The sequence below is a fragment of the Sus scrofa genome, chromosome 1 (genome assembly GCF_054392235.1).
Source record: "Sus scrofa isolate SSC_HxYL_T2T_F1_AM1 chromosome 1, Sscrofa_HxYL_maternal_Yorkshire_Landrace_v2.0, whole genome shotgun sequence".
Classification (NCBI taxonomy): Eukaryota; Metazoa; Chordata; class Mammalia; order Artiodactyla; family Suidae; genus Sus; species Sus scrofa.
In genome coordinates, this window is record NC_139383.1 from 44,639,902 (window position 1) to 44,663,200 (window position 23,299).

Sequence of the window (23,299 nt, forward strand, 5' to 3'; positions counted from 1 at the left end):
CCCCAGCGCATCCTCCCACCCCCCCCAAACTGTCTCCTTTGGAAACCATAAATTTTTCAAAGTCTGTGAGTCAGTATCTGTTCTGCAAAGAAGTTCAGTCTGTCCTTTTTTCAGATTCCACATATCAGTGATAACATTTGATGTTGGTGTCTCATTGTCTGACTGACTTTACCTAGCATAATTTCTAGGTGCATCCATGTTTCTAAAAATGCCATTATTTCTTTCCTTTTAAGGGCTGAGTAATATTCCATTGTGTATATGTACCACTGATCCATTCCTCTGTCGATGGAAATTTAGGTTGTTTCCATGTCTTGACTATTGAAAAGAGTGCTGCAATGAACATCGGAGTACATGTGTCTTTCCGAGTCATGGTTTTCTTGGGAGAGATGCCCAGGAGTGGGATTGCTGCATCAAATGGTAGTTCTATGTTTAGTTTTCTGAGGAATCCCCATACTGTTTTCCACAGTGGCCGCACCAATTTACAATCCCACCAACAGTGTACTAGGGTTCCTTTTTCTCCACACCCTCTCCAGCATTTAGTGCTTGTAGACTTTTTGATGATGGCATTCTGGCAGGTGTGACGTGGTAACTCATAGTGGTTTTTTTGATTTGCATTTCTCTAATAATGAGTGATGTTGAACATCTTTTCATGTGTTTTTGGACCATCCGTATGTCTTCTTTGGAGAATCATCTGTTTAGATCTTCTGCCCATTTTTCGATGGGGTTGTTTGTTTTTTTGGTATGGAGCTGCAGAAGGTGTTTATAAATTTTGGAGATGAATCCCTTGTCAGTTGATTCATTTGCAAAGATTTTCTCCCATTCTGTGGGGTGTCTTTTTGTTTTGTTTAGGGTTTCCTTTGCTGTGCAGAAACTTTTCAGTTTACTTAAATCCCATTTGTTTATTTTTGTTTTTACTGTCATCATTCTGAATGGTGAAAGAATTCCTGCTGAGATCAGGAACAAGACAAAGGTGTCCACTCTCGCCACTACTTTTCAATATAGTTTTGGAAGTCCTAGCTACAGCAATCAGAGAAGTAAAAGAGATAAAAAGGAATCAAAATTGGAAAGGAAGAAGTAAAACTATCACTATTTGCAGATGACATGATACTATACCTAGAGAATCCTAACGATGCAACCAGAAAACTGTTAGAGCCCATCAGTGAATTTGGCAAAGTCGCAGTATACAAAATCAATACACAGAAATCAACTGCATTTCTATACACTAACAATGAAAGAGCAGAAAGAGAAATTAGGGAAGCAATCCTGTTTACCATCACATCCAAAAGAATAAAATACCTAGGAGTAAACCTACCTAAAGAGACAAAAGACCTGTACTCTGAAAGCTATAAGACACTGATGAAAGAAATCAAAGGTGACACAAATAGATGGAAAGACATACCATGCTCTTGGATTGGAAGAGTTAATATTATCAAAATGACTATACTACCCAAGGCAATCTACAGATTCAGTGAATCCCTATCAAAGTACCAAGAACATTTTTTCACAGAACTCGAACAAAATATTTTAAAGTTTGTTTGGAAGCACAAAAGACCCAGAATAGCCAAAGCCATCCTGAAAAATAAAAATGGAGCTGGAGGCATCAGGCTCCTGGACTTCAGACTATACTACAAAGCAGCAATCATCAAAACTGTATGTTACTGGCACAAAGAAAGAAATATAGATCAGTGGAACAGGATAAAAAGCCCAGAATTAAGCCCACATACCTACAGTCAACTCATCCATGACAAAGGAGGCAAGAATATACAATGGAGAAAAGACAGCCCCTTCAATAAGTGGTGCTGGGAAAAGTGGACAGCCACATGGAAAAGAATGATATTAGAACACTCCCTGACACCATACACAAAAATAAACTCAAAATGGATTAAAGACCTAGATATAAGACCAGACACTATAAAACTCTTAAAGGAACACATAGGCCAAACACTCTCTGACATAAATGACAGCAGCCAGTATTTTGAAGAAAACAAAATGGGGCAATATGATGGGAGCAGGACAATTTTGTCGGGGGTCAGGATATCAGGAAGTTTTGCCAGGGTTAATGTACAGGTGGAGACGAGATTGGAAGGAAGTAGATATGGGGGCAGGATCTGGACCAAGGGCAAATCAGCTTGGTCTTCCTCAGTGACTCACCCCTTCACCCCTTTTCCATAGACGTATTGAAGTAGATTTACCTTTCCTCCTCTCAACTAAGTCATGCAAGAAGCTCCTCTTTTTACTTCTGTATAAATGAAGATAGTTTCATGAAGATAAATATGGGCTACTTTTTTAGACTTTTGTTGTTGTTGTTTGCTTGAGAATTAGTATTGAAAGAAGAATAGAAACATTTTTACTGTCCCACTTTTCTATTTATTCTCAAGTTATAGACAAGGTGGGGCACAGTCAGGGTAGTAGGGCTGTAATCAAATAAATAATAGTTACCTTCTATGGAATTATTATGTCCTTGTCACTGAGCTAGGCAGTTTTCAAGCATTGTCTACGAGGCAGGTTCTATTATTAGCTCCTATTTAGTTATGGTTGTATGGCGGTGCTAAAGAATTAATTAAGCTTCTCAAGGTCACACAGCTGGTAACTTGTGGGGAGCCAGAACTTGAACACTTAACTCTTATGCTATTACAAATAACTAAAAGCAAAGCTGTAACTGTAAATGAAGTTTGACAGTTACCATAGCTGCTCATGTAGAAGCAGGTCCCAACTAATCTGCGCTCACTGTGGGATTGAAATATATACTAAGCTCATGTGAGCATATCCGGAGGACATTCATTGAGAGATGGAGCTGGCAGAGGGGGACGAAGTCACCCAAAGAGAAGAAAGCTTCAGGGAGTAGCAGCTTGGTTCAGGAACAGTGGTCAGCACTGGAAGGGAGCTGTAACCCCAGCCAGCCCCATGGCTTTCATCGGAGTGCTTTCTGACCCTCTGGCCTACTCCTGTGCCTTCACGCATGCTTTCTGGGGTAATGAGGATGCTGGGGGGAGGTGGTGGTGGAGAAGGATTGGGGGTGGCAGAATAAGAGCGTAAGAACTCTAGAATCTCTGTAGGAGGCATAGGTTGAAACAAGAGCGGGAGCATCTGTGGTGTTACGGATAGGGAATGACATTTTGGTGCCAGGAAAAAACATTCAAACACTGAGAATGGTAATATGTGGAAGAGATTTTTCTACACTTACCCAGCCCTGATCCTTAGCTCATTTCTAATTCCACTCCAAGAGGCTCAGAGATGATATATGAAGCTGTCTCTCTTTCATATCATAAACTTGTATGGATGTATTATATTTGTACAGAAAAGTGCACTCTTTATAAATGGACAGCGTAGTGAATTTTCACAAAGTGGATACCATATGGAAACCAAGAGGCAAAACTTAAATGCATCTGAGAAGCCCCCTCACTTTTCCACCTCACTATCTTGACTTCTAATGGCATATATTAGTGAAAGATATGCAGTTTTTGTATTTTAATAAAATTGGTCCAAATACCAATGAAAGTCTTTAACTTCAAGCCTTTTAATCTTTTTTTTTTTAATGGGCAATAAAAGTTTTCAGTAACAAAGTTACTTAGTGATGGAATCATTTCCAAATGTTCCTTTAGAAGAATGAATTTCTTTGAAAAAGTGTATACTTTCTCCCTCATCTCCCTCCTGGGAAATTCATTTCTGAGTTTCTGACTAAGGAAATCTGGGGTGGGTCCCTAGAATTTATATTTCCAGCAGGGTCCCAGGTGAACTGATATAGCTGGGTCACCTTGAGAGCCTTAAGAACTGCTGCTTGAAGGTAAGAGCTAATGGGAGAAAGATGAATAGGTTTGCAAGACTCCAGGCTGGAAGCCAGAATTTATTTTAGCTGATGGGTAAGGAGTCACCTCGCCCTTCCTGGGTGAGGAATATGGAGGCCTTCCTAGCCAAAGGTTGCCACTTTTGGCAGGCTCTTTTAGATGTTTAAAGTGTCTACGAGCGGTGCCATCGTCACACTTCCTGTTGAGACTGACAGAGACATCACATCTGTACATCTTGTGAAGTTGTTTAGAGGGTCTCTTTTATTCACCATCTCCTAGGTGCAGCTGATAATAAGTTTATGCTGAATTGTTATGTTGTTCTTACATTATATTGGAGAGATATATAATTTATTTTAAAATGTTATTTTTAATATATGTAACATGGCCTATTTTTCCCTATTTATTCCTGTTTCTAAAATCACTTCCTGTTTATGCTGTAAACTCACTGGGAGACATGCCTTCTTTCATGACTTAATTCATTTATTATGCTTGAATTTTAAAAACTATACTGCTATAACTACTCTCAGTATTCTAGAGCTCTTATTGTTTAATTTTTCTAATTGCTCACTTCCTTCAGAGAAAATGTATTTGTTTAAGTACTACAGGGCTCTGTATATGTTTATGATACATCCACATTGATGATACAAATTGTGTATCTGTAATTACAGGGAGCAGGTGTCTGAAGTGTAACATCAGTATTGATGAAAGAGTTAATGTTAAGATTGTCTGTATACCACATCTAATATTTGGGCTCACTCAGAACAAGGGTCAACCTCATTTATCCTAACTTTGTCAGCTCATTGAGTTGCCATCTAGAAAATTCAGTCTCTCAAATGTCACCCAAAGATGTCTCATTGAAAATGAGCTATGAGCAATTAGAACTTGATCTTTAAAACAATTTTTCCCCTAAATGATAGGATTATAGGCAGAAAAAACCTACGCAGAACACTGTAATCGCTGCTGCAAATATTCTGTCAGTCATGATGCGTGTGAGGTATTACTCCAACCATGAAATTCTACAAATTGTCTGCAGCTGTTCCTCCTGTTCTTACCTGGCATTACTAGAAACAATAGTGGGCACTGGGAACTAAAGTCTAACTGATGTCCTAAAAGGGTTAAACGCTGCTGTCTCAACATCTGCTAGGATCATCTCATGCTAGGTTGTATTCCTGGCCCCAATTCTTTACTCTTCCTGGTACTGACACCCTTTGCCATGTATCTTTCAATGTTTTCTAACTCTTGGCTTTGGGTTTAATGCATTCCTTGTCTAGGCTAACAGAATGGGAAGTGATAGTGAGCCAGTTCTAAACCTAGGTCTCAAAAGGTCTTATATGTTTCTTCTGTCCACTTGTACCTTCCATCACCATGAGAAGAACCTATGTAGATTAGTCTGTGGATCCCAGTATTAGAATAAGAGACATGGACCAGAGTTGCCCTGGCCAAGTTGTACCGGCCAAACCCAGCTTAAAGCAGAGCTGCCATTCAATCCTTAGGTACATGAGCAAGCTGAGCCTAGATCAGTTGATCACTATCTCTACCACCCCTTGACCTGTAGGTGTATGAGCAAGCTTCACTGCAATCAGCAGAGTCATCAACTGAGCCAAGCCTTGATCAGCCAATCTCTGGCCAAACCACAGATTTCACAAGCTATTATAGATGATTGTTGTTTTAAGCCTTTGAATCTTGAGGTGGTTTGTTATACAGCTATAGCTAATTGGTATATTTTCTGATAAAAGAAGTAAAAATTGATTATGTGGAGAACTGAAAGCAACATATCACACAAATTATGTGTAAAAGATACTTTAGTAGTAAAAGGAATGGGATTTCAAGAAAGGAAGAAAATAAAATATTTAGAGAGACCACTTTCAAATATACTAGGATGATCCAAAGGTAAGATAAGATTAGACATTTCATTGAACAAAAACATATAGTAGAGAGTAAATGCACAGTGAATGGTAAAAAAAAAAAAATGCTGCCTGAAGAATTCTGGAAAATACTCAGGCTTCGCATTTAAATGATCAAACTAATTTCTGGAAAAAAGAACTACTTGAGGAGCCAGAAGGTAAAAATGTTGAAAAATTTCCTCAAATAATAACTAATTTATTAAACTTAATGACTGCTAATTTCTAGGCATGAGATGTTCATAAAATGGTTATGATTGAAGGCATTTTGGTCAGATAAAATAAAACTTAACTTTAAATCCATGGCATTTAAACTAATTTGTATGAGATTCTGGTAAAGCTTTTGAGACAACATAAATCCTTAGAAATGTCCGAGCTTTTGTTTGTTTTTTTTTTTTTTTTATGTGGATAACGTGATGGAAAACATGAGCTAATTAAATCCATATGACCAGGGAGTTCCCATTGTGGCTCAGTGGAAAAAAATCTGAGTAGTATCCATGAGGATGCATGTTCAATCCCTGGTCTTGCTCAGTGGGTTAAGGATCCAGTGTTGCCGTGAGCTGTGGTGTAGACTGGCAGTTACAGCTCTGATTTTAACCCTAGCCTTGGAACCTCCATATGCCACAGGTGCAGCACTAAAAAGAGGAAAAAAAAAAAAGACCAAAATAACATATTTTTGTAGTCAATTCTTAATTTGCAGTGTCCTTTAACATATTACTTACAACAATATTGTTGAGGTCATTATTATCCTTATTTTACAGTGCAAGTAACTGAGGCTAAACGAACTGAAGTGTTTTGGGTCCAGCTACTTCTGGTTCTGATTTCAGGTGGTGACGGGCACATCAGCATTGCTCTTTTTAACATACATGTAGAAGACAAAGTTTGAGGCAGTTCTTCAATGTGAATTATAGCAGTTTGGATGGAAGTTTCAACATTCTACATAATGTGAGAGAATTCTTTAAGCCCTTGAAATAAGATACATTGGAAATGTTTAAGATTCCTGGGAAAATATTCAATATATACTATTCTGAGAGAGCTAAAAGTTTGTCATATACTTAGAGTGCTATAGTGAATAGATACTCAGCTTTAAATTGTTTGGTTTTGGTACTTAGGCACATGCTGTCTTTTTCAGTGTATTTTATGGATGTGTCTTACCTATCCATGTGATTATTTCACTCATATATTCTCCATATTTCTTGGATGGAGCCATACATTCTCCTGGGGTCTTTCACTAATGTTAGTTTTCTTTTCTTTTTCTTTTCTCCCCCCAGAAATTATTTTAAATAAGGATGCCTGGCCCTTAGCAGTTGAAAAATATATATTTGTTAAATCAATATCCATAAGAGGCCACTTGCTGCCAGTACTAATTGTGAATCCATATGTTAAAAATAGACTGCCATTGTGCCAAGTGCCTCACATATGTTACTTCAATTATAACAACATTAATTACCAAACAGCACGCATTCTTTTTTTTTTTTTTTTTTTTTGTCTTTTTTTGTCTTTTTGCCTTTTCTAGGGCTGCTTCTGTGGCATATGGAGGTTCTCAGGCTAGGGGTCGAATCGGAGCTGTAGCCACCGGCCTATGCCAGAGCCACAGCAACGCGGAATCCGAGCCGTGTCTGCAACCTTCACCACAGCTGACGGCAACGCCGGATCCTTAACCCACTGAGCAAGGCCAGGGATCGAACCTGCAACCTCGTGGTTCCCAGTCGGATTCGTTAACCACTGCACCACAATAGGAACTCCAGACAGCAGGCATTCTTTCCCCTATTTGCAGATGAGGAAAATGAGGCTCAGGGAGAATAAGTAATTTCTCCAAATTCACACAGCTGGTAAGTCGCCAAAGCTAGATTCATACACAGGTTTATAAGGCCAGAAACCTAAATGTGTTTATCTCAAACACCTTTTTTCAACAAATCAACGCATCTGAGTTGTTTCCTTATCATCTCTGTAAAAGTGAAGAAAATAACGAGCTGTAAAATGCATTTTTAAAAGTGTTCCTTTATGCTTAACCTGAAGCAGACCTTGCAGGTGGGCCCCAGAGATTTTAGGTCTCAGTCCAAGCTCACGGCTTTTCCTAGCATCTTTTTTTTTTTTTGGACATTTTAGGGCCTCATCTACAGCATATGGAAGTTCCCAGGCTAGGGGGCGAATCGGAGCCACAACTGCTGGCCTCTGCCACAGCCACAGCAACATAGGATCTGAGCGGCATCTGCTACCTACACTGCAGCTCACAGCAACACTGGATCCTTAACCCACTGAACAAGGCCAGGAATCGAACTGGAATCTTCATGGATACTAGTCCGATTCATTTCTACTGCACCACAACAGGAACTCTCTTTCCCACCATCTTTTACTCTTTATGTTTGTGAGCTGACACTTCTTGATAATTGTTCACAAACATACATTCTGATGAAACTCAGAGCTTTCTGAAGTACTTGCTTGTCTGTGGCTTTTTAGGGGTTTTCCAATAGCTGAGTGCTCTAGACTACCCTACCTCCCTTCACTTCCCTGTTGGCATGACTTCTTCCAGATTCAGCCCAGTCTCTGGGATGGTGTACTGGGTATGACCAGAGAGAGACAATGGGGGAACCAAATTTCAGAGGACTTTCCAACAAAAATCAAGATGGTGGGGATGGTTGCACACTGAGATTGGACCTAAAATATTTGATAATCTCCATCTATTTTAGAGACCTCTTCCTTGATCTTCTGAACCTTTGTCTTTCCAAAAGAGTATCTCCTGTGATGTAGCTGATGGGGCAAGCAGGAAATGACTAGGGCCTTGGTGATGTGAAGCCCGAAGTAATATACAGATTGATGATTGCTTAGATTCTTGAAAAAACAGCCTACAACTATCCTTTGAACTTCTACTAAGACTATTTCCCACTTGTTACAAAGAGCCAGATAAATAGGAACTAAGTTTAGTATGAAACCACCAAACAAAAATCGACAAGAAAATGCAGTGTCCATGTTTCTATACCTACATTGGAACCACCTGACAAGCCAATAATAATAATTTCCCAAAGTTGCCTTTGGCAGGTCTAGCCCTGTTGCCTTAAGCATGTTTCCCTCTTGATGTCATGCTGTCTCCTCTTTGGCATTTTACTAGATCTTGTGGGTTTCTGCCAAGGGCACCAGACAAGCTTTCTGTCAGGAGTTTTTCCAGGCTAGGAGCCAAAAAAGTGGCTTGGGGTTGTCCAGAACCTCCTTAACTATTCTTTTCAGCCTGATCAGTTATAATAGAGGTGGGAGGGTACAGGACACAATGGCTTAAGTCATCTAGTGGTTTGCTGACTCTTTATAAATAGACAATATATAGGAATCTTTAAGAAAATGGTGGGTTTTTAATGACAGCATGCAGAGTATGACTAGGAGGAAGATTTTAAGAATTGGTAATGGGAAATACCTTCCAATCTGATCTTTCTTCACCAAAAGAAGGAAAATCTAGTTTTGCCGGTGGGAAAGCTCCAATTGCAACCAGTAATCAGCCTGATATTTGAGTCTCTATGTTCATTGTGGTTTTTGCATGGTGTGAAGTCGGCTGGGCATGCATTGTAACACAGATATCCCACCGGAGCTCTCAGACCCAAGATGGAAAGTTGAGCTGCCTATCAGTAAGCAATATTTTTAAAATCCTGGAGACTTTTCATCATGACGTCATTTGGTTTCAGAGCTCAGATTGCTTCCTAGCTGATATTCTTTCCATCCAGAGTTACAACGTGCACCTTGTGGCGCTTTGGAAATGCCTTGAGACTTTCACTCTATTTTTACTTATAAATAGACTTCACTACCATATAAATCAATTTAAGATTAAATCTCCTCGTGTTAGTATCCAAAATATTACCATAAATTGGAATGTGAAATAAGCTGGGATGAGACCAAACTCAGCTGACACAAAAAATATCAACCAGCTAACATACTGATTCAGTTTATTCAATTAAAGTAATTACCCACTTGGCTGGGTCAATATTTATTTTTGCAATTCCTTTTCGTCTAACTCGTGTTAATTTGTTTAGATTTCCATTTTGTATCATTTCTTTTAGGGAGATTAGAAGATCATTATCCATTGCATCCTGGGATTATTTAATTTGAATTTTGAATTGCCTATTTATCTATAGTATACCTGAAATTAGTAGTTTCGATTGCAAAGCACAGTTGAGAAACATACAAACAGCCTCAGACTAAAACACTGCAACTATTTTTTTCATGGATTGCTTAAATCCTGTTATATTCAACTGTGTAGAGACAAACAGAGAGTGCCTTTAGCAAGATGAGCCATCGCTTTATTTTTAAAGCTCGCTTATGTCAACGCTTTCTATCCATGGCTAGGTTAGCCACCATTATTCAGGGGTGAGATCAGAGTCCTTTTCTTTCCTAGAGCTGCTTGCCATTTTCTCAACACCTGCCTTGCAAGTGACAGCTCTGTGGGTGTCCTCATAAATTACAAATCATGTGCCTTGGTCCTGATGCCTTGGGACAGGCACAAAGTTAGAAACTGTCCTGTAACTTTAGAACTGTAGCTGCAGGATGGGACAGCTGAGTAGAGAACAGAGATGCACATCAGCAGGGGTTCTGTTAAGACATTATCAGGCCCCCTGCCTGATGCTGGTGGACAATTTGTGCAATTTCTCCTGGAGACAGAGTAGAAGTTGTGAAATGGAAAGTGATAGACAGTGGGCAGAGGGAATGGAAGGATGCCTCTAAAATGGAAGGTTGTTTTCCTTTATAGGGTAGTATCAAGGACTGTGATCATGTGGTAAAAATATACTCCAATGCAGCATCCTAACTTTGTTTAAAAACTTACTGGATTTGCTAAGACTGGCAGTGACTTTCTAATATCTGAATGGAATAAGGATTTTAATTTCCTCCTCGAAACCTTTTCCTCCCATAGATTCCATAATAAAAATTTGCAGTAAACATAAGAACAGCCAAAAATGTAAGCATATATAATGAGTAACTTTCCTTTCACATAATCTATCCTAGATAAATTACATAACAGTTATGCTTATAAGAAAATGTGATGAATCAGTTAACTCTAGCTGTGTAACAAATCACCCCCAAAGCTTAGTGACTTAACACAACCACTTATTGTTTCCCATGGGTCCACAGTTCTGACGGTCAGTTAGTTCTGTTAGGTGAACTGCAATCAGCTGAACTTAATCAAGAATCTAGGCTCAGTAGCAGGTCCAATAGGCAGTATTGTTAATCTTGGCCAAATTCTTTCATAGAGCTAGAGCTTCAGCTAGCCAGCTGGGCAGATCTGACTCTATTCCACATATTTAAAACTGCCTTGAGCATATAATCATTGTGAAATCTTAGGAATATGAAGACAATAGAAAACGTGCAAAATCGTTATAAAGTCTCTGCTTATGTCAAGTTTGCTACTGACTAATTGGCTGAAACAAATCATATGGCAAATCCCACAGCCAGTGTAGGAGGAAGCTACAGTCTGGATACAAGAAGACATACAAAATCAGAGTGAGGAGTTCCTGTTGTGGCGAAGTGGAAACAAATCCCACTAGTGTTCAAGAGGATGTGGGTTTGCTCAGTCAACCCCTGGTCTTGCTCAGTGGGTTAAGGATCCGGCATTGCTGTGAGCTGTGGTGTAGGCGCAAGACGCGGCTCAGATCCCATGTTGCTGTGGCTGTGGTGTAGACTGGCAACAGCTACAGCTCTGATTCAAACCCTAGCCTGGGACCTTCCACATGCTGAGGGTGCGGCCCCAAAAAGCAAAAAAAAAAAAAAAAAATCGGAACGATACATGCCATTGGTCTTTCATGCATGGCAAGCAGCATAAATTTTCCATATGAAATGTTGATGTAATACAATGTTATGATTAGGGTTAATTTTTAAGTGTTTTATTGTAGTCTGTCTCCTTGAAAATTAGTTATCCAAAATGGTTCAAAAATTAATTTTCAAGTGAAAAGAATGCCAAAATATCCACTATAGATAAAGAGATAAAAATTCTTTCCTCTAACCCTGAGAAACCTTTAGGGGAGGTAAATTTTGGACTGATCAAGAACTATGGAGTCAGTCTGAAAGACAACCCCCCCACTGCCAACCTATCAGGGGTTATTCCTCTACCAAGAGCAAGTTTATAATATTAGGACCAAGACAAAAAGGTCATGACTTTGGAAAGTCCTTGGATGTATTACAACAGCAGATCCTGCTCTGCCTTTTTAAATGAAGGAAAAGGCCTCTTTTTTTTCACCTGAAATATGTGTTTTCCAGGGATGGAAGATGCAGTTGACCTGCACCGATACCTAATAGTACATTCCTAGGATAAATTAGGTGCTTTGCTGATGCTACGCCTAGCAAGGAAAAAACTAATCAAGTTTCCTGACATATGGGTTTTACCAGGTGTCTAGTTTGGTTATGATGATATAGGATTTTCTCTTTTGCCCCCTGCTGGAGTGGAACTAAGGCTTAGGGCCACACAAGCAGGCATGCCCTGTGTTCTGATTTAGAAGCAAATTTCATCTTTTCCAAGACAAAGTTGTTCATGGCCTTGATGAGCTCCACCTGCCCTACTCTCCTAGTTTAGTAAAGGCAGTTCTGGGAAGTCTAGTGATCACTCTGTGTGTGTGTGTGTGTGTGTGTGTGTGTGTGTGTGTGTGTGTGTGTGTGTGTCTGTCTGTCTGTCTGTCTGTCTGTCTGCCTGTCTGTCTGTCTGTATGTAATTATATAGCTCTCAGTGCTTCTCTCTCTGGGACCACACTGTCCTCAGAATCTGAAAGTTGGGTCACAGTTCAGTGCTCTCGATATGTGGACCAGCAGCGTTAGAATCACCTGGAAACTTGTTCTAAGTGTGAATTCTGGAACCCTCACCCCATACCCATTGAATTTGAAACCTGGATGGAGGAGGGGATCCAGCGATCTGTGGGAATTCTGATGCATGCTCAAGCTGGAAGTCATTCATTTGGAACTTCTATGGCTGGGCTCCCCAGTATGGTAGCCAGTAGCCACACTTAGCTATTTACACTGAAGCTGCTTTAAATAAAATGAAATTTAAATTCCAGTTTCTTAGCCACGTTAGCTATATTTCAAGTGCTTAACCACATGCGGCTAGAAGTGACCTTATTAGACGGCACAGATTTGGAGAATTTCATTCATCCTTGCAGGAAGTTCTGTTGCCCAGCTCTGTTCTGTAATAACTCTCTGGGACACTAGGTCCTTCAAGTACTCCTCTCCAGAGTGCTTGCCTTTACAATGGAGCAGGGCCTTGACTTGCATAAACTCAGAGGTATTTTGTTATCTTGGATACTTTGAACATAACGAGGGCTTCCTTTTCTATTTGAGTGTCTCCTATTCGTCATCTGTCCATTGAGGTGAGAGGTGTAAGTCACGTCACCCACCAGTCACATCCCATTCACAAATGTTTTAATCGGCACGCTATGTTTAGCAGTTGAATTAATCTCCACCATTAAAAATTGGGATTATTGTACATAAAAATTAAAAAATATTCATTTCCCTCTAAAATCTTGGGGTACCTGGCCATCAGTATTCCTCCCTGCTGGACTGGGAAGCGGGTTCTCCTTTACTTGGGTGTGCATACTCCAGTTTGCCACAGGCCCCCTCTACCCACTTTCACTCATTTCTGTTCCCTACATCACACCCAATTTGAATTTGGATTGTCTGCTGCAGGCTTCCTGTCTTCTCTCCCATAGTTCCTCATTCCAGGGGCCATTGGGATTCTCACAGTCTTAAAAAAACAGTCTCTGACAAGTCTTCTGATGCGAAGCAATAAGTTTTTTAAGAGAACTTTTATCAGGCCACCTAAAGTAACAGAAAGAAACAGATGAGTAAACCAAGAGTGATACATTCACAGATGCCATCTCACTTCTGAGGCAGGATCCAGGACCATGAACTCCTCCTGCTTGGCTCAAGGCCAGGCTCCCTGGGTTGCAGTACAGATTCTGTAACACTTTTCCTGTGGCGCCTACCTCAGGAAGCAGGAACACTTTATAAAAACACTAGAGGAATCTTCTTAGGTCCATATAAATTTCATAGTTTTTTTTTTTTGTCTTTTCTAGGGCCGCTCCTGCGGCACATGGAGGTTCCCAGGCTAGGGGTCCAATAGGAGGTGTAGCCGCTGGCCTACGCCACAGCCACAGCAATGCGGGATCCGAGCCGTGTTTGCAACCTATACCACAGCTCATGGCAACACTGGATCCTTCACCCACTGAGCGAGGCCAGGGATCGAACCCGCAGCCTCATGGTTCTTAGTCGGATTTGTTAACCACTGCGCCACGACGGGAACTCCTAAATTTCATAGATTTATATTTCATAGATTTCAGCAGAGAAATCTGAGTGAAATGTATATCATGCTAATGGAAATCTGTAATTAACAAGAGAGTGAAGCTGGGGTTTTATTTTTAAAAATTGAAGTATAACTGGTGTACAATATTATGTTAATTCCAGGTGCACACAGTCAAATGCATTAGGAAATGATCACCACATCATGTCAGGTAACCGTCTATCACCAAACAAAATTATTACAAAAATTTTGGTCTTTTTTGGGTTGCACCCTTATCATGCCTATCATTGCAAATACTTTCTCCCATACAGTAGGTTGCCTTTTCATTTTGTTGGTGATTTCCTTCACAGTGCAAATGCCTTTCAATTGGTACAGTGCTATTTGTTTATTTTTGCTTTGTTGCTCCTGCCTGAGGAAACAGATCCAGAAGAAAATACTACTAAGACTGATGCCAGGTGTACTGCCTATGTTTCTTCTAGGAGTTTTATGATTTCGGATATTAAAGTCCTTAATCCATTTTGATTTTATTTTTGTACATGGTGTAGGAAAATGGTCCAGTTTCCTTTTTTTTTTTTTTTTTTTGCATATAGCACTTTAGTTTTCTCAACATCACTTATTCAAAAGGATGTCTTTTCCCCCTTATATATTCTTGTCTCCTTTGTGGAGATTGAGTGACACAAAGCATAGGTTTTTTTTCTGGGCTTTCTGTTTTGTACCATTGATCTATGTGTCTGTCTTTGAGCCAGTACCATCCTGTTTTGCTTACTGTGTCTTTGCAGTATAGTTTGAAATCAGGGAGTGTGATGCCTCCAGCTTTGTTCTTCTTTCCCAAGATTGCTTTAGACATTCAGGATTTTTGTGGCTTCATACAAATTTATGAATTATTTGTTTTAGTGTTATGAAAAAATGCCATTGGTATCTTGACAGGGATTGCACTGAATCTATAGATTGCCCTGAGTCAGTGTTGGAAGGCATTACTAAAGGTTGTGGATACATGGGTGTAAAGAATAAGGCAACCAATCCACTATAATTCTTAAGAATTCTTAATGTATCTTACACATTGAAATAAAGAGGAGATGGTGCTTTTCTCCAAAGGCACATTGTAAACTTAATCCAATTTTGTGAATCCTATTTAACCACTATTTTCCCTCTGCTGTAAAATTAAGATAAAAATAGTAACTGGGTAGGATTTCTGTGAGAACTATGTGAAATAATATGCAGTCTTTTCATCCTATTTGACACTACGTCATCACCAACATTTATTTATTTATGGAGTTCCTGTTGTGACACAGTGGAAATGAATCCGACTAGGAACCATGAGGTTGTAGGTTCAACCCCAGGCCTTGCTCAGTAGGTTAAGGATCTGGCGTTGCCATGAACTGTGCTGTAGGTTGCAGACATACAGATTTGGCTCAGATCCTGTGTTGCTGTGGCTGTGGCATAGGCTGGCAGCTGTAACTCCAATTCAACCCCTTGCCTGGGAACCTCATGTGCTGCAAGTGTGACCCCAAAAATCAAAACAAACAAACAAACAAAAAACTGAAAAAAAACCCATTTATTTATTTCTTTTTTCTGCCTTCCTTTCTCAGATGCCTATGGAAGCACCCTTAGTTTTTCACTGTTTAACTATGTTATATGAGGCTACTGAGAGATAGTCCAGTGGTAGAATAAATGTATTTCAGAGATGAATCAACTCTCCTAGACATACAGAGGTAGTGTCATCTTGAAATGCCTTAAAAGATTCTCATATTGTATAAGATCAGTGAAAAGCACAATTCATCATTATTGCATACCACCATCTTTGCCAGGAGTTGTGCACACGTACAGATTCCACGTACTTTGTTTTATGGGAAGATGTTGCTTAGTAACCTTTTATTAAGGGAGAGTGGACAAAAAAACTATCTCAGGCATTGCTAAGTCAGGTCAGCACCATTATATCCTGGTATGAAATTGGAAATTCTACTCAAGGTCAATGGACTCAATAACATTCTTCCTTGGTTCCACTCTTTTTCTCTGCAATGCATGGTTTAAACTAGAAACATTAACTACTAAGCAAGTCGGGTCGGGTATCTTACTGTTCTTTGGCATCTTGTGCTTGGGACACAATAAATGCTCGAAATGGGTGGATATTGATTGTTCAAAGTTTAGCAACTATTCTAGAAAGTCCAGATTAAAAAAAGATTTAATGTAAAAATTAAAGGGGAGGCTATGAGCCCTGTATTTGTTTATAAAAGATAATAGGAATCCATTCAGCATTTATTCCACTTTGTTAATAAATGATATTATTAATAAAAGTTTCATACATTCAATTCAATTAAACGAATATTTATTGAGTGTCTTTTGAGTGTCAGTTATTGTGCCAGCCCGAGGTAGGCCAGAACTCAGAGAGGCCCTCGTTGTGCAGGTCACTTAAAATCATCAGTAATGAATGAGTGCAGTGACCATGAATCAGAAAACCCCTGGTTCATGATTACTAAGTTGGGGCTCATGACTGTTTTGAGTCCTCTGTTCTGGTGTCAGTCTGCACCACAGTCTGGAATCAGCTAGGAATTATTTTGCAATAGGAGAAAGTTGGTTGAGAAAAGTATATATGGCTTTGTTTCACAGTACTCTTGAATGACTGTGATTATCTATTGACTGGCCAAGATCAGGTGTCATTTCTACTCTTATGCTGTTTTGTTGGGGTAGGAGATAGGATCTGGCCAAGATAGGACCCCTCCCCGCCTTTGTTCGGGATGGCAAATACCTGGACTCACTATTACACCAAGATGGCACGAAATGCAGATGGGTAACTTCTCAAATTAAAAAATAGAGGAGTGGGAGGATGTGGGAATGGATGCTAGCTGGATAAAATAGGACCTGTCTAGTTTCCAACCTTATGGCACCCAACTATCTCCATGGTTTGTCATATCTATAACTCTCACAATATCATTCTCTCTTTCAACATTAGAGATTAAAAAAAAAATCTAATCCCCCTTTGCGACCTTCTCAAATTTCACTTTTTTTCCTTGATGACCCTACAGCTTTTCCAAAACAAAGTATGGAATTAGTTGTGCACTGCCTTATGACACTCTGACAATGTTAGCTCACAGAGCCTGTATCTCACACGTCTTCAAAGCTCCAACAGCAGGAGGCCCCTTTCCACATCCCAGCGATCTCAAAGGCCTCCAGCCTTGGCTTCTAGGCAGTTAGAACTTTGCCTTTGTCAATGAGAAGGGAGTCAGCCTGCCATGATAAGGGATCCTGAAAGTCTTCCCAGTACAGGGACATACATTTCCTACCTTCCCTTTAAAAGGATTTTTCTTTCCTATTTCCATGCTGCTCTACATTTCCTAATAGATTGGCAGAGATGTAGACTTGTTCACCTCCTCTAACTAGCTTGTCAACCTCACTATGTTCAGATGTAAAATTTGTATGTACAAGAGTCACTATAAGGTGCAAATCAGAAATCAACAGGAAGAGGGATTTTCCTTCAGAGGGTAAAATACTGGTGTCAGAAGTGGGTTCTCATAAAGGCAGACCCTGAGGCAAAGATGTGTGTGCCAAATAGCTTATAACGCTAGTTGTGGTGGGTGGGGAAGTGAGGCAGGGAAAAGAAAGATGACCATGACAGGTATATTACTGAGCGGTAACTGGGCAGATGGGGCTCCGTACTCCTGGGACACTTCGGCAGATTGAAATCAAACTTCCTTATGTTATCCCTCCTGAACAGCAAGAAAGTTGGAGAATTTATGTTCCAATTCTCATTACTGGCTGAGGGCTACTACCAGGAGTATCACCTCTGGCACATCCAGCTGCCCTGTGCACTGGCTGAGAGAAAGCCTATACATAGCCAGCTGCAGGAGAATACTGTGAGCATGAACTGGGACCAGGAGAACTGGTGGGAGATGGGCTGGATACCCCTAGGATCTCCTACAAATGCAGAAGCTATCAGTGCATTTAAGTCAAATGAGATGGTTTTATCTGTTGAGAGCTTTAATTTGTAGAGAATAAACACACGCTTTTTTTTTTTTTTTCTAGGATTACAGATGAAGCAAAAGTCTTCCTGTTAGGTGAAGTTTGTGAGTGTTTGTGCACATGTCTACAATGCATGTACACACGTTATGTTTTTGCGTGTCCTAAAGATTAAAGGTGGATTTTGAGTGCACCAGGAGAAACCTTAGAAAGAGTTGAGGTTCTGTGGTTTTAGGGGATTTTGTTGATTCCTTGAAAACTAAATGAAGTTACTAAGTTAAGAAAGCTCTTGCATCACTAATGACCCGTGTCGTCCAGACTAACCTAACTCTACAAAGTTTAGAGAACTTTCTCATAGGTCAGCACCTACGGAGATTAGTACTCATATGCTAAGCTTCAAATGCTTTTCTTAGGTATCCTTTAAAAGCTTTGGAAAAATATGAACCCTAAGATACTTAGCACTTTAATTATATGTTTAAATATTTAACAATGAATTTGAAATCTCATGTATTGATAATATCAACCTTTATCAACAAAACTGTCACAATCACAATTGAATTCTTTTATTGATAACACTTTCACCCTCCCATCTTTTTGGGAAAAAAATATACAAATTGAAAAATACTGGAAAAAGTATTTCCTTCAAGATAAAATTTGTGATATTCCTCTCTATGCTTTTCATGGTATTTTGTTATAACTTCGTGATTTCAACAGCTTCTTTCATTCCCTTGGGATATTAATTGGTATTCTTGAAACTTTCCCTGATCCTTTCCTTTTTCTGCAAGGTAAATACTTCTTATTTGAAGTCTGTATAAAATAGAATCCTTTCTCCTGCCAAAGTGGAGAAGGAGATACCCAGATGTTTGATTGGCAGACAAAGGGACCAAGTCAAAATGCTACTAATACAAATATTCAACCAAATTCTCCAGTTTTCAACTCCACCCCTCACTTGCAATGCCTTCCTCAGTCCTTGGTGCTCCAGGCCCTGAACCTGTCTTGGGCTTGCTCTTCATCTACATTTCACTCTTAGCACCTGACTTAGGCTCTCTCAGCTGTGCTAAGACAATGCCCACTTGTCCACTCCATTGTCCATCTATTAAATGTTATTGGCACCCCTTAAATAATGTTGTATCTTTCTCCATATACAGATTAATTTACAAATCCCTTTTATTGCTCTATAGTTGGGTTTAAGGAAGGAATAGAGGTAGAATATATAGATATAGCTATAAATAGAGTTATATAGAGAGGCAGAGAAGAGCTTTGCTGTGGTGCTAAGCCAGGGACTCCACAGAGGTCTCAAATATACATCTAAGAGCTACTGGACCTCTTTAATTCCTATAATATAGTGGTCACAAGTATTTGGATGACTATATGCTCTCCTAGTATCATAACATATCATATCACACTTAATATCATATGTCCAAATATTTGTGTCCACTAGGTCATGGGTTGAGTAGTCTCCTATTTTCTTACTAGGTAGACTAGCCAACAAAGGTATTAAAATTAAAAGAGGGGACTATTGATTATCCAGTACCTATGCTTGAAAAATAAATAATAAACCATGGTTTTAGCGAAATTTGAGTGAGCAGAGCAACTACACACACACATACACACACACTCATGCACACACACATGCACACACCTTCACTATTTTTTTTCTGAGAAGTAGGAATCTTTGTAGGCTCTGTGCTTTGCACAGGAAAGTTTAGTCTGTAAAAATAGAAATTATTTAATTTCTCAAAGAAGTAGCTATTTCTGGCTGCTTCTGTGTCATTGAGGTAAAGGAATAGGGGCATAATGAAAAATTCACCTAGAAGGAAAGCAGAGCCCTTGAGCCAGTGTACGTATCTTTTCATTGACCCAGCTGCTCAGGAAACATCAGACTGAGATATGTCCAAATACATCAATTTGGTCTCTAATTTTGGGCTTAAATGTACCAAGCATTAGTGAATGTCACTGCAGTTCCCAGAGACTAAAGAGGCATCAACCTCTCTGTGCAGCCTGCAAGCCTCCTTGTGAGGAAACCATTATTCTGCTACTCAATTAACTGCTATGGAGACAGAGAACTATGTGCCCAGGAGAGAAAACCTTCCTTTGTGGACTAATCAAAATCCAATGGCTTCTGGAAAAGGCTTGAAAAGATCATTAATTAGGAAGGATGCCTAAATTTGGCATTCAAGGAAATGGTGTACAAGTCTAACAATAAAGGCATAAAGAATAAAGTCCACAGACCATCAGGATGTCTGGGCTCTTGCTGACTTATCTTCTATAGCTTCTAAGCTCCAGTTGTATCTCTAATTACTGGTTAACCATTTGGATTTGATGGTGAGGTTCTTAGGATCTTTTTATATATTTATCTCTCTGATTTTTTTAACCCCTCCAAAGAACAATACACCAAACCAGAAATGGGAAACAGAGGGGCAATTTCTGTATTAAATAATTGTAAGTTACTCATCCATAAAAAGAATGAAATAATGCCATTTGCAACAACATGGATGGACCTAAAGATTATCACACTAAGTGAAGTAAGTCAGAAAGAGAAAGACAAATATATGCTACACTTATAGGTGGAATCTAATAAAAATGATACAAATGAACTTATTTACAAAACAGAAACAGACTTACAGACTTTGAAAACAAATTTATGGTTACCCATAGGGAAACATGGAGGGAAAGGATCAATTTGAAGTTTGGGATTAACATATATACACTACTAGATATAAAACAGATAGCCAACAAAGACCTACTGTATAGCACAGGGAACTCTTCTCAATATTTTGTAATAACCTATATGAGAAATGGATCTGAAAAAGAATGAATATAGGTATATGTATTACTGGGTCACTCTGCTATACACCTGAAACTAACACAGTGTTGTGAAGCAACTATATTCCAAAAGAAAATTTTTATGTGGAAAAATTTTAGAGAAATATCTCAGCAACCATTTGGAGATGACCTTTTTACTCTAACCCCTGAGCTATAGCAGATGATCATCAATGTTATTTGCACAAATGATTAAAATATTACTTATTTCCTGTGTCAGAATCATTCTAATTTTTTATGAATGAGAGATTCCTCAATCTTATGTGAAAAGATGGAAAGAATGTGATAGTTGAATGTGAAGATGTTGAAGCTGATGGGACCACATAGTTGTAAGCAGATTCTCCTTGTATTTCTGTTCTGCCTATATCCACAAAGTACCTGGAAGGACCTCTGTTAAAACAAGGAGTAAATCTGATCTGTAAAAGCCTCTTTATGAAACGCAGCTAAGTAAAAAACAAACAAACAAAAAACTCCCCCTCTTTTTCATTTTCAAAGTGGTGGGGTTCAGAGTAACATATATTACAATTTTATTTTTGTGCTTTTTTCATTCCATAGACCATTTCCTGATGAAAGCCCCCCCAACTTCACCTACTTGATATATAAAAATAATGAATTTGATGGAAATTTTTTTCTGATACCAATGAGTACTATTTTGATCAATTTGAAATGTTAGTTTATATATTTTACTGGTAATTCAAATTGTGAAGCTATTTTAGAATAAAACTTGATTGCTTTAATAAAGAAACAAATGGTATTTTAGTAGTGTAAAGTTGGTGGTTTATTTACCTGTCATGTGAGAATTCAGGGAATGTGATCCAAAATGATGGATTTTTCTGCTCCACATAGTCATTCAGTGAGCAAGGTCCTTTTCCTTTTAATTTTCTTCCATCCCTTAGGGAATCGTTTTCATGGGTCAAAATCAAGTTATTTTTATATTAGGGGGCAGCTGGCAAAAGGACAGGTCCTCACTGTTCCAAGAAACCAGCCCTAAGTGGCACATGGCACATTACTTCCACTCACTGGCAAGGCTTTAGTCCCATGGCCAGGCTTAATACAAAGGAGCTGGGAAATCGTGACCTAGAGCAGTAGTCAAACTTTTCTAAGGGTCAGATCATAAATATTTTAGACTTTATGGGCCAGACTAGCTCTGCTATTGTAGTTTGAAAGCAGTCACAGACAGTAGTAAAAGAATGAATCTGATTGTGATTTTAATAAAGCTTTACTTATAAAAGAGGCCACCAGACATGCCCATCAAGCCTATCATGATGGAGGAAGTGGCAGAGAGACCTTTGTGCAAAGTGAACAGCTTCTGTCATAACAGCAGCCAGTTTTAAAAATCAGTTTTCTGCTTCTTATGTAAATAGAATTTTTGCCAATTCTACATAAGGAACTGTACCAGGCTAATATTTGGTTTGTAAACCACCTTGTAGTTAAGATAAAAAGTGTAAAAAAATAAGTAAACCAGAGTTACGGTATTTAATGAGACTCAAAATCTTATTTGCTATTTCTTCAAACTGCATTGAGTTTGGAAGTTGGAGAATACTTTTATTCTTATGAGTTTTTCCAGATGTCTCTACGCTGAATAAGAACTTACTGAATTTTGAAAAAATTTAAAGTTTGTCTTATTTGATGATTTCATAAAAATACCTAGAAAGACTACCCCTCCAATAAAGCTCTTGAAATACTATCAGTAGATGGATTTAATGTCTGTACTATACTATCAGACTCCGGGGGTAGATGTTTTATACATCAGAAGTAGTTGTGATAAGGTTGTCCAACAAACTTTTTAATGGTCCTCTCATTGAGAAGTGAGGTAAACTTTCTTTTCCCATGGTATCTGGGATGAGCAAGTGAACATTAGAATATGATGGAAGCAGTACTGTGCCAGTTTCCATCCTTAAGCCTTAAAGATCAGTGGCTTCTATTTCCTGTCTCTTGTAACACTCTCTGGAAGCCCTGAGTCACCTTGGAAAAAGTCTGATGACACTGAGACCACCATGTTTGAGAGGCCAGTGTAACATCATCAGTTGACAGTCCCAGCTGAGTCCTGCCCTCCAGCCATCCCACCTGGACCCAGTCCTGAGGGAAGCTGTGCTGGAGGCTTCAGGTCAGCCAATTAGCCAGCTAAAAACTTCCCAGTGACTTTTGAGTCAAAGCCACGTGGAGCTGAAAAATGGGCTGGCTGAAGCAGCCCTACTGAAATACCCCACCCACAAAAATAATGAAATATAATAAAATGGATGTCATTTTGTACTGCTGAGTTTTAGATTAATTTGTTATGCAGGAACAAATATCCAGAAAAGGAGAATAAAGGGAAAAATCTCTCCATTTGTTCACTTGTCATTGTGTAATTTTTTTCCTTAATTTGATGCTAATGCTAGTTGTTATTAATAATTTTAAAATTAGACCACAGTGTATTTTCATAGTGGCAGTATGACCTAAAATTTTCCATAAGGGAAGAAAACGTTCTCCCCGGGAATAAAAGTGCTTTGGAATAAATTTTAAAAATGTAAAACACCGCCAAAGGACTCTGAAGATTTATATAATTCAAAATGGAACAAGGCTAAAATATCAGAATG

The 23,299-nt window shown here is 39.0% G+C and overlaps 1 protein-coding gene and 1 long non-coding RNA gene across 5 annotated transcripts in view; both read left to right on the forward strand.

Annotated features, from left to right (window-relative positions):
• The window catches only part of PHF3 (PHD finger protein 3), a 1,103,753-nt gene that overhangs the window by 445,817 nt on the left and 634,637 nt on the right, over positions 1–23,299 (forward strand). The window lies entirely within an intron of this gene.
• LOC146406051 (uncharacterized) overlaps positions 1–23,299 on the forward strand; it is a 215,811-nt gene that overhangs the window by 78,996 nt on the left and 113,516 nt on the right. For 2 of the 4 annotated variants that reach the window (XR_014804960.1, XR_014804962.1), the window contains exon 4: positions 17,964–17,995. The exons of 1 other annotated variant lie outside the window; for it this stretch is intronic. This is a non-coding gene — a long non-coding RNA (uncharacterized LOC146406051). Of the gene's footprint in view, positions 1–17,963; positions 22,940–23,299 lie in introns of those variants that run through there. One more of the 4 variants, XR_014804956.1, reaches the window with a different exon arrangement.